This window comes from Tenrec ecaudatus, chromosome 4, assembly GCF_050624435.1.
Source record: "Tenrec ecaudatus isolate mTenEca1 chromosome 4, mTenEca1.hap1, whole genome shotgun sequence".
NCBI classification, from domain to species: Eukaryota; Metazoa; Chordata; class Mammalia; order Afrosoricida; family Tenrecidae; genus Tenrec; species Tenrec ecaudatus.
In genome coordinates, this window is record NC_134533.1 from 164,639,063 (window position 1) to 164,655,072 (window position 16,010).

The following is a 16,010-nucleotide window of genomic DNA, read 5'->3' on the forward strand; positions in this document are numbered from 1 at the left end:
TCAATACAATACAATAGCAGTAGACTGAAACTTGAGGAATATAACTATTATTTATAATAAACTGCAATTTCTAGAAACATGAATGTCTAAAGAACAGAAAGCACTGCCATAACCATAAAAAGTAATCTATCTGGTTAAGCCTTTATAGTTATCAGACATTTCCATACTAATATTTAGAAATGCTGTGCTAAATACCTAAAAATTTCTTTTAAACGATTTGTTATCGAATACTTTAATAAATATTATCTTATTTCATATGTATGTCATAAACAGGTATTCTAAAGGTCTAAATATAGTTTCCCAAGGCTTTAGGGTAATAGTCTAGCATTTATATTCTGTTGATATGGCTCTTATAGATATTGACAAGTTAAAAATAGTAAGGCAAATAATTTTTTCATTCTACTCTATTCCCAGAAGAATGTTATGTTTTTACATATGTTAATACAGTTCAAGCAAGGTGAACTCCATCGAGACTTGGCATTTATAAAGAAACATATCTTGAAATTTTCTTTTTCCTTTTTTTTTAATGTTACTGTGGCTGAAGAAATCATTTTTCTCTGATAATGAAGGTAGAATGGTTGCTGCAAGAGAATACCCTTATGCAACTTGCAGTATCTGGAATAGTTTAAGTAGTTTGCCACTTCTCGGTTGACAAGACATTTTTTCATGCATTGTGTTCTGTATGGTATTTGACTAGGTGAAGGGTAGTTTTTGCCTCTGATTTTTGAGACAGGTGTAATGTCTTCCGATTCCTGGTCCCAGATTACCTTTATATTAAGGGGCAACTGTGCTTCTTCTGCATCCACCTGGATCGAGAGCAGTCAGTATTTCAGTTTTCAGTTTTAGAGTGGAACTTCTGTAGGTGTATGGGTTCGATATTTGGGTTGGTGAAGACTCTTGTTCAATGGAGCCTGGCAAGGGGCAGTGAAAAGTTCAGGACATGATGGAATCCACATACATCTTCCCACGTGTCTCAGAGAAATCCAAGTTTTTCTGTGCCAGAGTGAAGAATGTGATTGTCAGTAATTATTTTATGAAAGTCAGTATGTTGTTGTTGCACTCATTATTGGAATTATTATTTTCAGATTCCAGTGAAATTTTGTATTTGTAAATCATTTGTCAGTATTTAAATAGAGAAAAATTCAGGAATACTACCAAAGAATAATGGTCTCATTTTATATTTATAGGAATGTATTTTAAATTCTTTACTATAGGATTTTTTTCCAGAAGAAAACTTAAGCCATAAAGATAGCAACATAAATAGAAGTTAATAACTAACACACATTGAAGCAGATCTCTGCATAATTGAAATCCATAAAAACATAATGAGTACAGTGTAGTTAAAATTAAAAAAAAAGAAGTTTGAGCTTCATTCTGACTAACAAATTACCAAAGAGAAAATTGCTGTAATTTGTATGCTGTGGACTCTCAGCAGGTCTCTGCTGACTCAGTGACTGAGTAACAAGTAGACTAATTTAAGTTTAATATCGCTACTGTTCATCCTTTATTAGTGGTGTAAAGAAGCAGTTTAAAGGGCAAAAGTTAGGCAACAGGAAAGAGCAATAATACAATCCAGGTAATCTACTTGAGAGCTCTGATTAACAATAAGAATCTATACTTAGACTTCCTTGCAGTTTAAATGATTACATCCATATCTAATCAACTAACTAAATCTAGAAAAATAAAAACACTTTACTATTTCAATAAAGAATTCTTCTATATTTATTATAACTGTAGGAAATAATATAACAACAGTATACCCAGAAGCATCACACACTTCTTGGCAGATTGTTTTAATTATCAAATTCTCATCACATCCACACGACTGTGTCATGATATATAAGAATATATATAATACACTTAAATACATTTACTAAACTTAGTAAGGGGACTTAACATTGAGAAACCGACCTTAATGCACTGTCTCTGGAATTTTTGTAACTCGCTGCATTGCCCGGATTCAGACAAGTTGGATGCGGACGTCCTCTGAAAGGGCCAAGTGAAGCTGAGCTCCTTCCCTTCTCTCCCTGGCTGTTGGTGAATAAAAGCTAGGCCACGGCCTGCTCCCGAGTGAGCCGACAGTGACATCCTGAGACTGGCCTGAGCTTTAAAGAACTTTTTTGTCTGTCTGCTTGCGCATAGGCCACAGTTGTTCCTGACAGCTGCCCTAAAACCTGGGTTATTGTCAAACATCTACACGTGGCTCCCCAAAGTATACAATCCAAAGGCCAAGGCTATATATTCTCTGTGTATTCTGACTTCAAACAGGACACCACACGGCACACAGGCAGTTTTTCACTGCTGTGTGCTCCTTGCTGTTAAGCCTCTTAAATGCAAACATCTCTTTCTTGTAAAGAAAAAAATAATGAAGGTAATTGTGAACTAAAATGTCTGGGACAGTTTTAAATCTAACAATGTGTAAAAGAAATTGTTTCTAAAACGTTTTAAGGTGGAAACAAGGAGATTTGTTTAGACTCATTAGATGTGAAATTCTAATGACTAATGATAACACTTTCTAGGTAGATGGTCCAAGTCGGTGAGGCACGTCTGTGTCACGCAGATGAGGAGGAGAGGGGACATCGGGATCAGCAAGGCCACTCTGATACTAGTTTGAGGATCAGCAGGACTTGTCCGTTGGTCTTGGGATCAATGATTACAGGACAAATTGACTAATGAAACTACATGTGTTGTCAGACTAACTAGAGAAATTGGAAATGATGCAGAAAGGGGAATGAACTAGATCAGTTTTCAAACGTCAACACTTCTGCAGAAGACAGTTTTGGCTACAAAAGAAAACAAGTCTCTCCTCAGATAAATCAGAAAGATAACAATTCTATGGATGTTATATACCCCATCACCGAAACACATAGGAATACGCACAGCAAAAGAGCACAGGGAGGCTGTGGGATCTAGACTAAGTCATTTATTTTTTCCCTGAGCTTATTGTCTCATCTATAAACGGTTGAAACCGCGTTTTCCTCTTAGGCTTGGAAGAAGGATCATTTTCTTGAAGATGCTTACAACTAGAAATTGCTATGCAAATAAGAGGTTTCGTAGAGTGCAAAACATTCTGCTTTCACGGCAACATATTTTCTCAACTCTTTAATAGGTGACGCTAATCTAATATGTGTTCTTGGGAATTACAGATAATTTTCTGGAATGTTACAAGTTTTGATTCCACAGGGTTGTTAGCTTAACATGAGAACTATGGGCCTGAACACGTATAGGGACGTTTTAGAAATCCGTAGGTGAAACCCACAGGGCACCCTTGTGGTTTGTGAGTTATGCGTCCGACTGCTAAAGACAGGTCACTAATGTGAGCCCACCTGTCACTCTAGGGGAGGCAGAAGAGACTTCCTGTTCCCATGAAGATTTAGCCTGGATCACTCTCAGGGGCAGTTCAACTCTGTCCTTGAGGGTCAATATGAGTGGTCATCTACTTGCTGGCATTGAGGAAGGTAACACAAGTGGTTCAGTGCTGAAGTACAAATACCAAATTGACTATTCGAGCCCACCCAGTAACCCCAGAAAACAGGCATGGACATGTGGTTAGAAAAAGTGGAGAAATTTTCCTCTGCACATAGAGGGTCATAAAGCATCACAACCAAACAGAGGGCAACTGGTCTAATGAAGGTATTATACTTTAGAACTTTCCAGTTCATTTAATGTGTCAATATGCCATGTCATCTATAAGAAGGGAAAGCCTCATTTAAACCTAAAACCAAACTCATGGCCACTGAGTCAAATCTGAATCATTGTGGCCCAATAGGACAGAGCAGAACTGTCGCTGTGAGTTCCAGACACTGCCCGTCTTTACAGGAGTTGAAAGTCTCATCTTTCTCCTGCGGGGGGAGCTGACTGCTCCTGGCTTCACAACTGACGGTTCAATGGCTGCCCACGACAACACTGGGGAGCTATTTCAGAAGGGAGCAGTCTAAGCCGTCCTGAAAGCACTACCTAAAAACAAGGCTCCATGCATTGACCAAAGACAAATTAAATATTTCAATTCCAGTGCAGATGAAGCACTGAAAACAATCATTTATCTATGCCATGAAATTTGGAAGACAGCTACTAGGCCAAATGACTAAAATAGATCCCTATTTGTACCTGTGTCAAAGAAAGGAGCCCCAATAGCATGCAGAAATCATTGAACAATGTCTTTAATATCACATGCAATCAAACCTTTGCTGAAAATCATTCAAAAATATTTACAGTAGCAAATTGACAGGAACATGCTAAAGGATTCAGAAGTGATGGGTGAATAGGGGATATCACTGCTGACATAAGGTGGATTTTTGCTCAAAGCAGAGAATATCAGAAAGATGTTTAATTATGTTTTATTGACTGTGGAAGGCAGTAGATTATGTGGGTCATAAAAAAAAACTGTAGATAGTCTTGAGCAGAATGGGAATTCCAGAACACTTTATTGTGCTCGTGTGGAATCTGCCCATGGATACAAAGGCAGTCATTTGAATAGAATACTGTGTGGTTTGAAATTATGAAAGTTATGTGATAGCATTGTATTCTTTTTTAAAATACTTTTATTGGGGACTCTTACATCTTATCACAATCCATGCATTCATCTAGTGTGTCAAGCACATTTGCACATATGCTGCCATCATCATTTTCAAAGCATCCTCTTCCCATTTGAGCCCCTGATATCAGCTCCCCCTTTCTTCCCCCTCAAACCCCCACATGCCTTCCCTCATGAACCCTTGATAAGTTATTGATTATTATTTTCTTATTTTGCATGGTCCTCCGTCACCCCTCACCCATGTTTCTGTTGTTTGTCCCCGTGAGAGAGAGTTATAGGTTGATCCTTGTGGTTGATTCCCCCTTTCTCCCCTACCTTCCTCTACTTTCCTTGATGGCCCTGGGGGGGTTATCTATCCTGGATTCCCTGTGTTGTGGGATCTTGTCTGTAGCAGTGTGCATGTTCTGGCCTAATTCTATTTGTAAGGTAGAATTGAGGTCATGATAGTGGGGGGAAGGAAGCACCAAAGAAGTAGAGGAAAGTTGTGTGTTTTATCAGTACTATACTGTACACTGACTTGTTCATCTCTTCCCTGCGACCCCTCTTTAGAGGATGTCCAATTGTCTACAGATGGGCATTGGGTTTCCACTCCATAATCCCCCCTCCCTCATTCACATTGTATATGTTTTTATTCTGGGTCTCAGATGCCTGGTACCTGATCCCATTGATAACATTGCATTCTTCTCTTATTCAAATATGATGAACAAATAATCAGAAAATGTGGGCTATATAAAAGCAAACACAGCACCAGAATTGGGAAAGGCTTAATAACAACCTGATATGGAGATAGATGCAGATATGCAGATGACACTTGAAAGATTGCTGATGAAGATCAAGGACAGAGCCTTCAGCATGGATTACAAATCAATGTAAAGGAAATTAAAATCCTCACCACTGGACCAATAGGTAACATCATGATAAAGATTATAAAAAGATTGAAGTTGTCAAGGATTTCAAGTATGGATTTCTCTCATGTCTTTTGGACATCCTTCCAGGAGACACCAGTCCCTGAAGAAGGACAGCATGCTTGGAAGAGTAGACAGGGGGTAAAAAAGAGGAAGAACCTTAATTAACTGGATTGATACAGCGGCCGCAGCCATTGACTCAAGCACAGCAGAACTCTGAGGATGCTGCAGGACTGGGCAGCTTCTTGTTCTTTGTACAAAGTTGCTACAAGTCCAAAAAACAGTCTTGTTATTCTGCAAGGATTTGTGGGAAATAAATTTTACAGCATGCCAATTAAGTTGGACCATACTCTCAACACTTAACTCACTAACACTGAATCAATGCCAATTCATAGTGACCGTACTGGACAGGGTAGGACTGAGTTTCTCAGCTATGCTGTACATGAGATGCTGCTGGTTTCCAAGGCAAACCTTGGGAATTGCAGCCCCGTGAGTGATCACTGCATCGGTATGTTAAGAAGTCCTAACAATGAAGTTGGTTAATTGGGGGGTGCTATCCTTAAACGTCAAGCTCACGGGCAGCTCTGTGAAGGACGGATGAGACGGCATGCTTCTGTACTGATCATAGCCCTGGGACCCTTCTGAGATGTCCTGTGTTCTACAGGTTCATTACGGTTTGGAATCACCATGCTGGAGGCCATTTCGGTTTGTTTGCTTGTTGTTGTGCTTGTAGGGTGGGGGTTTTGTTCTAGATTGGACCTTGGTACTTTTCCTCATAAACTTCAAATAAATTTCTCCTTTCTCTTCCCTCTCCTGCCCCCATTGCTATTGAATTTAAATGTCATCGCACTTAGGATTCTTTGAACCTGTATACTGACTTTGTTCCATTATTTTTCTTCAAGCAGTACCTTTTAAAAATGTTTATATTGACGCTAGAGGTACCTGATAATCTTTCCCACACTTGTTCTTGCTTACTTTGAAACGTCTATGCTAATAGCATTAATGGTGCACTTCAATTATTATTATAATGTAGCACAACTATAGCCTTAAAGGATTGAATTAAATGCAATATCAGATTTTTAACAGTCCAAGAATTTTTTATTGTATTGATTATCCTTTCAGTTACATATCAATCTTCATCCGTATTGTTTATTAAAGTTGCTAGTTTCTCCACTACTTGTTTTTAACACATTTGGACATTTCACAACTATCCAATTTCGCTATTCTTCTATATAGTTTGACTGGAAGAGGTTTTGCATTGAATAACGAAATGGAGATTAATGGAGTAAAATGTTAACTGTAAATAATTTTGATAATGTGATTTATATTTAAGATACTTCTGCTTAGTTTGTGCAGATTAGTTCATAATATAAAAGCCATTAAGTCTTTTTCAAAGTTAGATCTTTAAAAATATGTATACATATATAGAAAATTTTACTAACTCAGAAATAATTTAAGATTATCCCAAGATACTCGATTATTAATGTTAGATAAGAGAGAATAAAATTGTATAATAATTTTTAATGTCTTATAACTATCATAATTATCTTGGATACAAATTTCAAATATGATTTACTATGCCTCTCACATCAATATTATTGAAAAATAATCTTAAAATGTTTAATATATGAATGAGAGTCAAACAGTTTCAAGGTAATAACCGGTTACTCTTCATCAAAATTTGTGTGCAAGTGATATACATTTTTATTCTTTTCAGTATTTAAGAAACTATATGTATAAATAAGTTGCAGTTGAATAAGGTGCTTTGATTTAAATAGAATTAGAAATAAAGGAGGTGCAAGTAAATCAAGTAAGTTGTGGAGATCTATAAATGCTTAAAATACATGGACCACCTCTATGGATTCTATAATCACAAATGAATGATTTTTGGAAATAGACCAAAAGAGTGGGTATGAAATTGATTAATCTTACAGCTAGATTTAATTAGTGGAGAAGTAAAGTAACTCAGTATAAAGATATTTGAAAGGAGACTATTTATATAACTTGCTTTATTTTATTAAATAAAAAATAACTCCTGAACAACATGCAATCCTTTAAAATTAGAATAATAATGAATTATAGTAAAGAGTCTTAACTGTTGAGAGTTTTATGATGCATCTTGTTCAGCATTACAATTTATGATGGGATAGTTCATTGAGTAACCCCTATAACAGCTCTGTTCACTCATGAAGTGAAGAGAGGTGACTACTTACTTGTGTATCAAAATCTCCTCTCGAGATATGAGGTTTTACCATCACCTCAGATAGCTGCACATGTTCCTTCCAAGCCAATACCAATTTCCAAACCCACAGTTGAAGCCAATCTGCTGATTACTTTTTGCTTCCTTTGAAACATCACATAAAGGCAGTCCATAGAGTATTGATTTTTTAGTGTATAACTTCATTCACTCAGGCTAACTCTATAGTGATTCACTCATGCCATATTTCACTTCCCTTTAATTTTACAGTACGCATTTTACTATATATAACTATGTTTTTATAATCCCTTAAATTTCCTGTCCTTTTATAAAAACTCCTGTAAAACTGTTTGTAAACAATATATACATAAATTACACTACTGATCGAACAATCTTTTGTGAACTATAGATTTTTATGCGACAAAGATATATGAAAAATATGAATTTTAATTCCATGTCAATATTAGATGACATTTCAGTTTCTAAGTTTTTAAACATATTACATGCTCTAAATTATCAAGAATATATTATCAAATCAATCTGACTTTTTCTCTACTGGAAAAGTCACTTAATGATAATGGCAGTATTGAAGGCTTTAAGCATTTTTAGAATTAATTAAAATGTCACACAATAGATTTCTCATTAGTATACGTATAGTCATGGGAGAGATTTTAAAATTAAATGGATTGCCTTGGTTACACTTTATAGTTCTAACATATTAAGTACTATATACTCGAGTATAAGCTGAGTTTTTTTAGCACATTTTTAATGAAATTTTCAAGGTAAAATTAGGTGCCTTGGCTGGTGTTTGGATTGGCTTATACTCAAGTATATAGAGTAGTTAAAATATGATAAAAGTATTTGTTTTTTATAAATTGATATTAACCATAGGTATTACATATAATTCTAGAATAAAGTTGTGGTTGCAGGAGCTCTGTTGACATAAGGGGTTAAGTATTGGGCTTTTAGCTGTAAGGTCACCTGTTCAAAACCACCAGTTGCTCCTTGCTCCTTGGGAGAAGGATGCGATTTCTGCCCCTATCAAGTGGTATCGATTTGGAAACCCACAGAGGCAGTTCTAATCTGTCTTACCTGGTGTAGCTTTGAATCAGAATCTATTGCACAGCAGTGCGTTTGGATTTTGAAAGTACAAAATAGTTTCAGACACAAGCTAACAGGTACATAAATAAAACTAAACATCAAGCCTATTTGCATAAAGAACACCACATCCTAGAGCTCGGGTTTGATAAAGTAGGCTGGTGAAGGGAAGGAAGGCCTTCCAGGAGATGGATGGACACAGGGGCTGCCACCATGGGCTCTGACATAACACCCATGTGAGGATGGTGCAAGACCGCGTGGCGCTTTGTACTGCTGCCCATCGGGTCACCGGGACTTGGAACTCACTTGTCAGCATCTAACGACAACGGCAGATGGGTTACTCAAGAATCAAAAGCAGCAGCAGCAAAGCAGCGCAAGCTGACCCAATCCCAGAGCCACCGATCCCATGCAGAGAGCTCACAAGAAAGAGTGGATACCGCAATGTGAGCGAGCAGACAGACCACCGAATACAAGTGAGGATATGCCAGCGCGAGAGGGTGCCAAATGGAAAGAAAGTTCACAGGGGTTGTTGAGCACTTCATTGACATCTGCCTTCTACAGTCCACTCCCAGGCAACTGAAAATGCTAATCTTGGCATGTTTCATTGGAATATACTGTATATTTTATTTCTAATACAAAAAGAGTAACGTGAGGCCGTTAAGTCTACCTCTTCCTCCATTCATACATGTAAATGGATCCAACATCAGTGGTTACTGTGCAATATTAATAAATAGCAAGTCTGATTTATTGTGAGAGGCCTAAACCTCCTTGTATGTCCACTCCTACTGATGCAGCAGCTGTAGCCAGGGGAACCAGCAATGCACCTTTCATGGCACAAACGACAAGATGTCATGCCCTGCCCATATGTCTGATACTGGTCCATAAATCCTTCTACAGACTCATGCCACACAGGCAAGGATGCCAAAGTAGGAAGATCACAGGCCAGTAGGTGCAAAGTCTTGTGGAAGCATCTCAAAGCTGGAGTAACTCTCCACGGGCTCTTCCAGCTCCAGGGCTCTGACTCCATCAGCATAGATTCCTGTGACTTGTCAACAGAAGGTGAAGCCGAAAGAGTGTGTGCCCTGGCTCCAGGGAGGTAGACCAGAGTTCCCAGAATCCTCAGGAGAAGGCCATGCCCACACAGAGGCCTCATTAGCCATGACCTGACTGACTTCATCCCTTTGCTCCAGTTGACAGGAGATTATGTAACTGCCCCATGATGTCTGAGCTCTAATCCCATTTTGGAAGGCATTCTCTAACAGGATTAAGTTGGGATTGAGATGTGACTTTATTTGCTTCTCGGCCTTTTAGCTAAGATCAAGTGTAGTATCTGTTCTTATCAGTTTAATATCTGATACATCTTCTATCTGCGGACAACATATTAAATGTATTTTTGCCAGTAGGAGTCCGACTAGGATCTCGCTCCACCCACTACATGCATCAACCTGTTACTGCAGTGCTTCCAGGAATGGTGCAGCCCTTAGAGTGTCTTAAAAAAAAAAAGAGAGATGTGACTTAGTAGAAAATGTGAACTAAATTACATTTGTTTGGTGGTGGGGTCTGTGTCCATGTTTACCTTAGTGTTTACATTAATAAACATTACCGCCTCTATTAGTAGAGGGTATGAACCAAGTCCCAGTCTTTGTGACCTTGGATGTGACTCTACCTCTGCCGAGTGTGCAATTGAAGACGACATCCTTTATTTTCTTTGTATGAGTCATAGTTCTATAGTTCTAAAGTATATCACATCGCCTCAAACACTGTACCTTTATTTTCTGACTGAGCTTTGGTGGAAGCAAGAAGACGGCTGTCACTTCTGGACTTTTTTTGGCTCCTGGTTCTGGATGCTGCTTTTGACTCAAACGGCATTCAGATTTGGGAATGAATGATGCCCACTTTCCAAATGAGATATATTCTAAGTCCTGTGAATTTTTTGTGGGAAACCGCAGCACATCACAGATTCTAGAGATGTGAGGGAAGAGGGAGGAGAAAACGAAGTAGAATCATTTCTTGGGAATGTTCTACATTTAGAAAATCTTTGATCTGTAATTTCTTGGAACTAGTCTGGTATTATTTCCTCAAAAATAAATTATTGCCACAGAACATGAAATCTAAAGCTCATAGAACAGAAAACGGAAAGCATGTGTGAATCTCTACAGACAGTTCTAAAATTTGTTTCATTTTCAAAATGTAACAAATCAAGAAACTTGTACTGGCCACTACAGTGTATTGGGTGCAAGTCATTTTACTTGTACAGCTAGTGTTGAAATGACTAATACTAACATAAATATGTAAGGATTTATTCCAAATTCTATATTCACCCCTCGCTGCGGTAGCAAAAATCAGTAATGATGTAAAAAGAAAACATTTTAGAATTTGGAATTGTTACATTTGCAAATACCATAAGTGGCAGAATGCATACCCTACTTTCTGGTGCACTTGTTTTTAATGTTGTAAATTTTCAGCTAGAAGCATGGCCAAGCAATTGTTACCATCACAGTGGGTCATTTTCCATAGACATTTGACCCAGTGGGTCATTTGACACAGAAAATTTATAGGTGGGCAATAAGTGAGGTTTCGTAGCTGGAATATATTCCTAGAGTGTACAGCTCATGTCGACATTTATAGGGTAGAGTGACTACTGTGATCTCCAGCGCAGTATGACGGCACTTCCAGATGGTCCTAACAACCACGAATTCATGTTTTCAGATGAATTAGTCCTGATAACTAAATTTTCAGGTTCATATGGGTGAGTTTGGCAATTAGTACTAATCAAATGTGATGGGTAGCCATGAAAACAATTCAAGTCACAGAAATTGTATGATGTGGTTTTGACTTATCATCTATTTCAATGATGAATCCAAGTATTGAAATGTATTGCTAAAGTTCTTATGTCAATCACTGGATGTGGACTCTCTTTGGAGGAAATAAATGAAGTATTTGGGTTTCAACAAAATGAATGTTTACAAATTTACCTGAACTTGTGTCTAATTTTGATACATTTTTAGCAGGTTCTATTAAAAATGTGGTAAAGCAGGAAAGGGCAATCCATTATGCATGTTTGAAACAACTTGTGAAGAACTAACACGTGATAAAGTTCAGTCACCTACCGTATATACTCTAATATAAGCCGACCTGAGTGTAAGCCAAGGTACCTAATTATTACCTGGGAAACCAGAAAAACTGATTGACTTAAGAATAAGCCTTGGGTGGAAAATGCAGAAGCTATTGGTGAGTTTCAATAATCAAAACAAATGAAAATAAAATTACTAAAAATTGAGACATCAATGGGGTAATGTATTTAAATATTTATTTTAAATAAAAAACATAAATAAAAGGACAACAAGTCATTTAACATTAGTAAACCAGCACAGTAAGTGGAAAACAGGTTCAACAAAAATAATAAGGTATCAACAATGATATCTTAAGAGTACTATTCCCTGAGCTCAATCAAGCTAAAGTGTAAAGAGTTAAAATCATGCAAAACTGGATTCCTCATCATCATCCATATCCTAATGCAGAGCTTCAGCTGGTGTGAGGTCATCATAGATGCTGTCCTTGCTGGGGTACCACTGACCCGTGTAGAAGCCGAACCCCAGTTTTTCAGCACATTTTTTGTGTGCTGAAAAACTCGGCTTATAAATGAGTGTATATGGTATTTTCAGTGAAATAAGAATAGCTCAATACTTGTATTTGTTTATAGTGTCAGTTTATGAAATTTGTATATGTATCTTTCTCATATAAGTTAGTTAAGCATTGTTTTAATACCATGCCTCCAACAGATGGAATAATTGTTGATCACATCTATTAGCATAAAAGTTATTCAAGATATTTTATAACAACCTTTCATTACGTGAAGCTTACAAAATTTAATATTCTAAAGCGGAGACCAGGAAACTATAAAGACACACAGAAAAATTTTACAATGTAATGATTATGCCATTTTCAAACTATGTGCCGCATATTCACTTAATCTTGTGGGATGTAGTACTGTAGATTGCTGCCCCGATCAGTTATTTTCTATTGTTCATTTATTTTCCATAAGTTTGCTGGCCTTACCCTCCATTGGACAGTTCTTAAATCTATCTAGTATTGACATGTCTTTCTTATACATTTAGAGAATAAATGCTATAACAACAGGTACAATCCTGAACTATACACTCAAATTCTAGATTTCTCAGAAAATATCATGGGTGACCTGATGACAAGGAGACACCCCAAAAGAAGCTGACAATAATGGCAACAATATTTAAACAGGAGTGTGGGTATATATGTTGGTTGTGTGGAATAACATGCTGTAGCATTTACATCGAATGATTCAAGCTCCCCAGGATTCAGAAACATCGTTAAAGATATGCAAGTTCTCCACCAGTATTTTGCAGAGTATTTATATAAGTTAAGAGATGATTTTGAAAACAATACTGCCTAGTAGTGATTGTTAAGCAGTTCACCATCACACACTTATTAGAAAGAAGTAAGTATATAACAGAAGTACTACAGAAGCGCTATTGAAACACAGGAAACAATATGAAAACTCTGAATTGCGCATAGAAAGATGGGTGAAATCATATGAAGTTCTTTCAAATAGAGTTTCTTCTTAAGCAAGGCTGATAAACCTAATGAAAAATGCATGAATGCATGCAAGAAATTAATACAGGCTTATCCTGATGACTTAAATGCAAATTTTAAAATGAAATGCAATCATTTTATATATAAGAACTAGTGAGGTAAAACGACAAATCATATGCATGGAGCATAAGCGCTTTCATAAGAGAAGATGAAAAGCAATGTATATTTCACAACGTTGAAAATACCTTATTCAATTTTTAGGCGCTGCAAACTGTATGAGAGGAGATTCATTTCCATCCCTCAAGAGATTCAAAACCCCTCAGTGTCCAAAAATGACTTGAGACAAAATTTTGAAAATATCCCTGAATAACATGAAAAGCGTAGAAAGAAAAATTTACTTTAAATGTTAGAAATTAAAAATGTACCTAAAAATAGTAATTTGTTATTAGATTTATTTTCTGATCCCGGATTTTTTTATTATGACACATTTTCATTTGTTCATTTATACTTCTAGCATTTATTATGAATCATGCATCAAAACTGAAGCTGCAATTAAAAGCAAAATTGGTAGTTTGTCTTTCTTAGTGAGAGGGCAACAGAAGTTTACACTGATTGTTGAACAAACACCCCTCACTCATTTTCTTTGTTGTGAAGTGTGTGGCATATTATTTTTGTTCATTCCAACTCATAGAGACCGATATGTGAGAGTGGAACTTCTCCTTCAGATTCCGAACTGTAAATCTTTATGAGAGCAACTTGCCTTTCTTCAGTAGCTCATGGTATGACCGAGGTTCCTTGGAAAATGTGGTATAGTGCAAGTATCTAAGAACTCTGTTTCCACAAACATTTTATGATATACTCCATCTCATTTCTCAAAAGTGGGAGAGGCCACATTTGTATTCAATCCCTAATGTTATATGTTAAAAGCGATCGTGTAATGAATAGTTAAGGCATGCACACATAAATAGGTAGGTAAGTAGGTGGATCACTCACTCACTCACTCACTCACTCACTCACTCACTCACTCACTCACTCATTCGCTGACTCACTCACTGCCATCAAATTGATCCCCCATAGTGACCCTAAATGACAAGGTAGGACTGCTCCTGTGAGTGTCGATGGGAGGAGAAAGCCCCATCTTTCTCCTGTGGAGCTGTTGGTGGTTTCCAACTTCTGACCTGGCAGTTAGCAGCCCAAATCATGGTCTGTGCCATCAGGGCTTCGAATACCAGGGTGCTGGTCAAGCCAAATAACAAGCCAAAACAAAAGCATTGGCACTGAGTCAATAGCAATTCATAGAGACCTTATTGGTCAGAAAAGAACTGATCTTTAAGCTTTCATAATTGTGATCTTTAAGAGAACAGAAAGATTTTGGTTTTCCCTGTAGAGTTTTAAGGAAAATACAGCACGAGTAAGACTGAGGCTACATACCACATGCCACTGAGGAAGGATTGTGATTTGTACGTGCGGTTATGAGAGAATATTGTGACCACTTTCTTTTTGAAGAACTTGTTGCTTGCGATAGTGATTTTGCAAGGCAAGAAGGCGCCGAAAGCAGGAGACAGAATTACATTAAACTTCCTTCTATGGGACATTTGTATTGGACACCATATGCACGTGTGTGTGTATGTGCGTGTGTGTGTTGGTGGGAGGCATTATTTGAAGTGTACAATCTTTGCAGGCGTTGTTAGTAAGGGCCATTCAGGTCATGCATTTGTCAGCTGTCGTGGTTACCAAAGCTTGTAATGCTTATAGCTAAACAACCTGTCTGTCTGCAAGCCAGCACCTCCACACCCAGTGCCATCAAGTCCACTTTGACTCCTTACAAACCAGAATATTTATAACATTACACAGTTTAACAAAAGAAGTGCAAGGACAACCCATCCATAAAAATAAGCTCAGAGTGGTGTCAGCTCTGAGACATAGCGCGTTCAGGGATATTTGGAGCTGTCTCCCACCCCAATTCCCAGAAGGAAAATAGAGATTTGTTCCCTGACCTGGTTCTTTTCCATTCTTCATTTATCTTGCTAATTCTCGGACGCTCGGTAATCAGAGCCTCTAATATTTGCTTTGCTGCAGCAGCCAAGTCATTTTTTGGCTTTTCTGCATCAGGCCATCTGCTTGGTTGTGTTCGTAGCAGCCTCTGCCTCCTCATCTCCACAAGCTCTGTTGGTCCCTTTTATTTTGATAATCTGTCCAGCGATTTCAGAGTTCAGTCTGACTGCTGGCCTTCCAGGACTCATAATCGTGCAGGAGTTATTTGAGCTTTAAAAATCGAGTCACCTTTGCCCTGCTCTGAACCTTACTGGCAACATGTTTCTTTGGGAGAAACTCCTCATTTTGCAAATGACTTGTATGTTTGGGGGACTTTGGAAACCAAAAGATGCCTCTGCTCTTTCGAGGGACTTATTGTTGACCTTGGATGGCTGACATACAATGTTGCTGCTGCCCTGTCATGCTCAGGACCTGAAGCAAAGTCATCTGTGGCCTTGATATGTCCTGAAGTAGCAGAGCCTTGGGTTTCTGTACACATTGAGGCTAGTGGTGACCCTATCTGTGTGTCTTCTCCGGGCTTTGAAGCAGGCGTCTCAGGAACCGCCGAGAAGACATGGAGCTTCTGAACTACATGGCATTCCTACCTATTCCAGAACTAGCAGAAATTTCCTTACCAACATTGACTCAGGCCTGCCACTTGCCCTCACAGAAG

At 37.8% G+C, this 16,010-nt stretch overlaps 1 non-coding gene across 1 annotated transcript; it reads left to right on the plus strand.

Annotated features, from left to right (window-relative positions):
• The first annotated feature begins 10,025 nt into the window (after positions 1 to 10,025).
• LOC142447386 (U2 spliceosomal RNA) lies at positions 10,026 to 10,216 on the plus strand. Its single transcript, XR_012784114.1, has one exon. It is a non-coding gene; the product is annotated as a U2 spliceosomal RNA (small nuclear RNA).
• Positions 10,217 to 16,010: the final 5,794 nt, after the last annotated feature.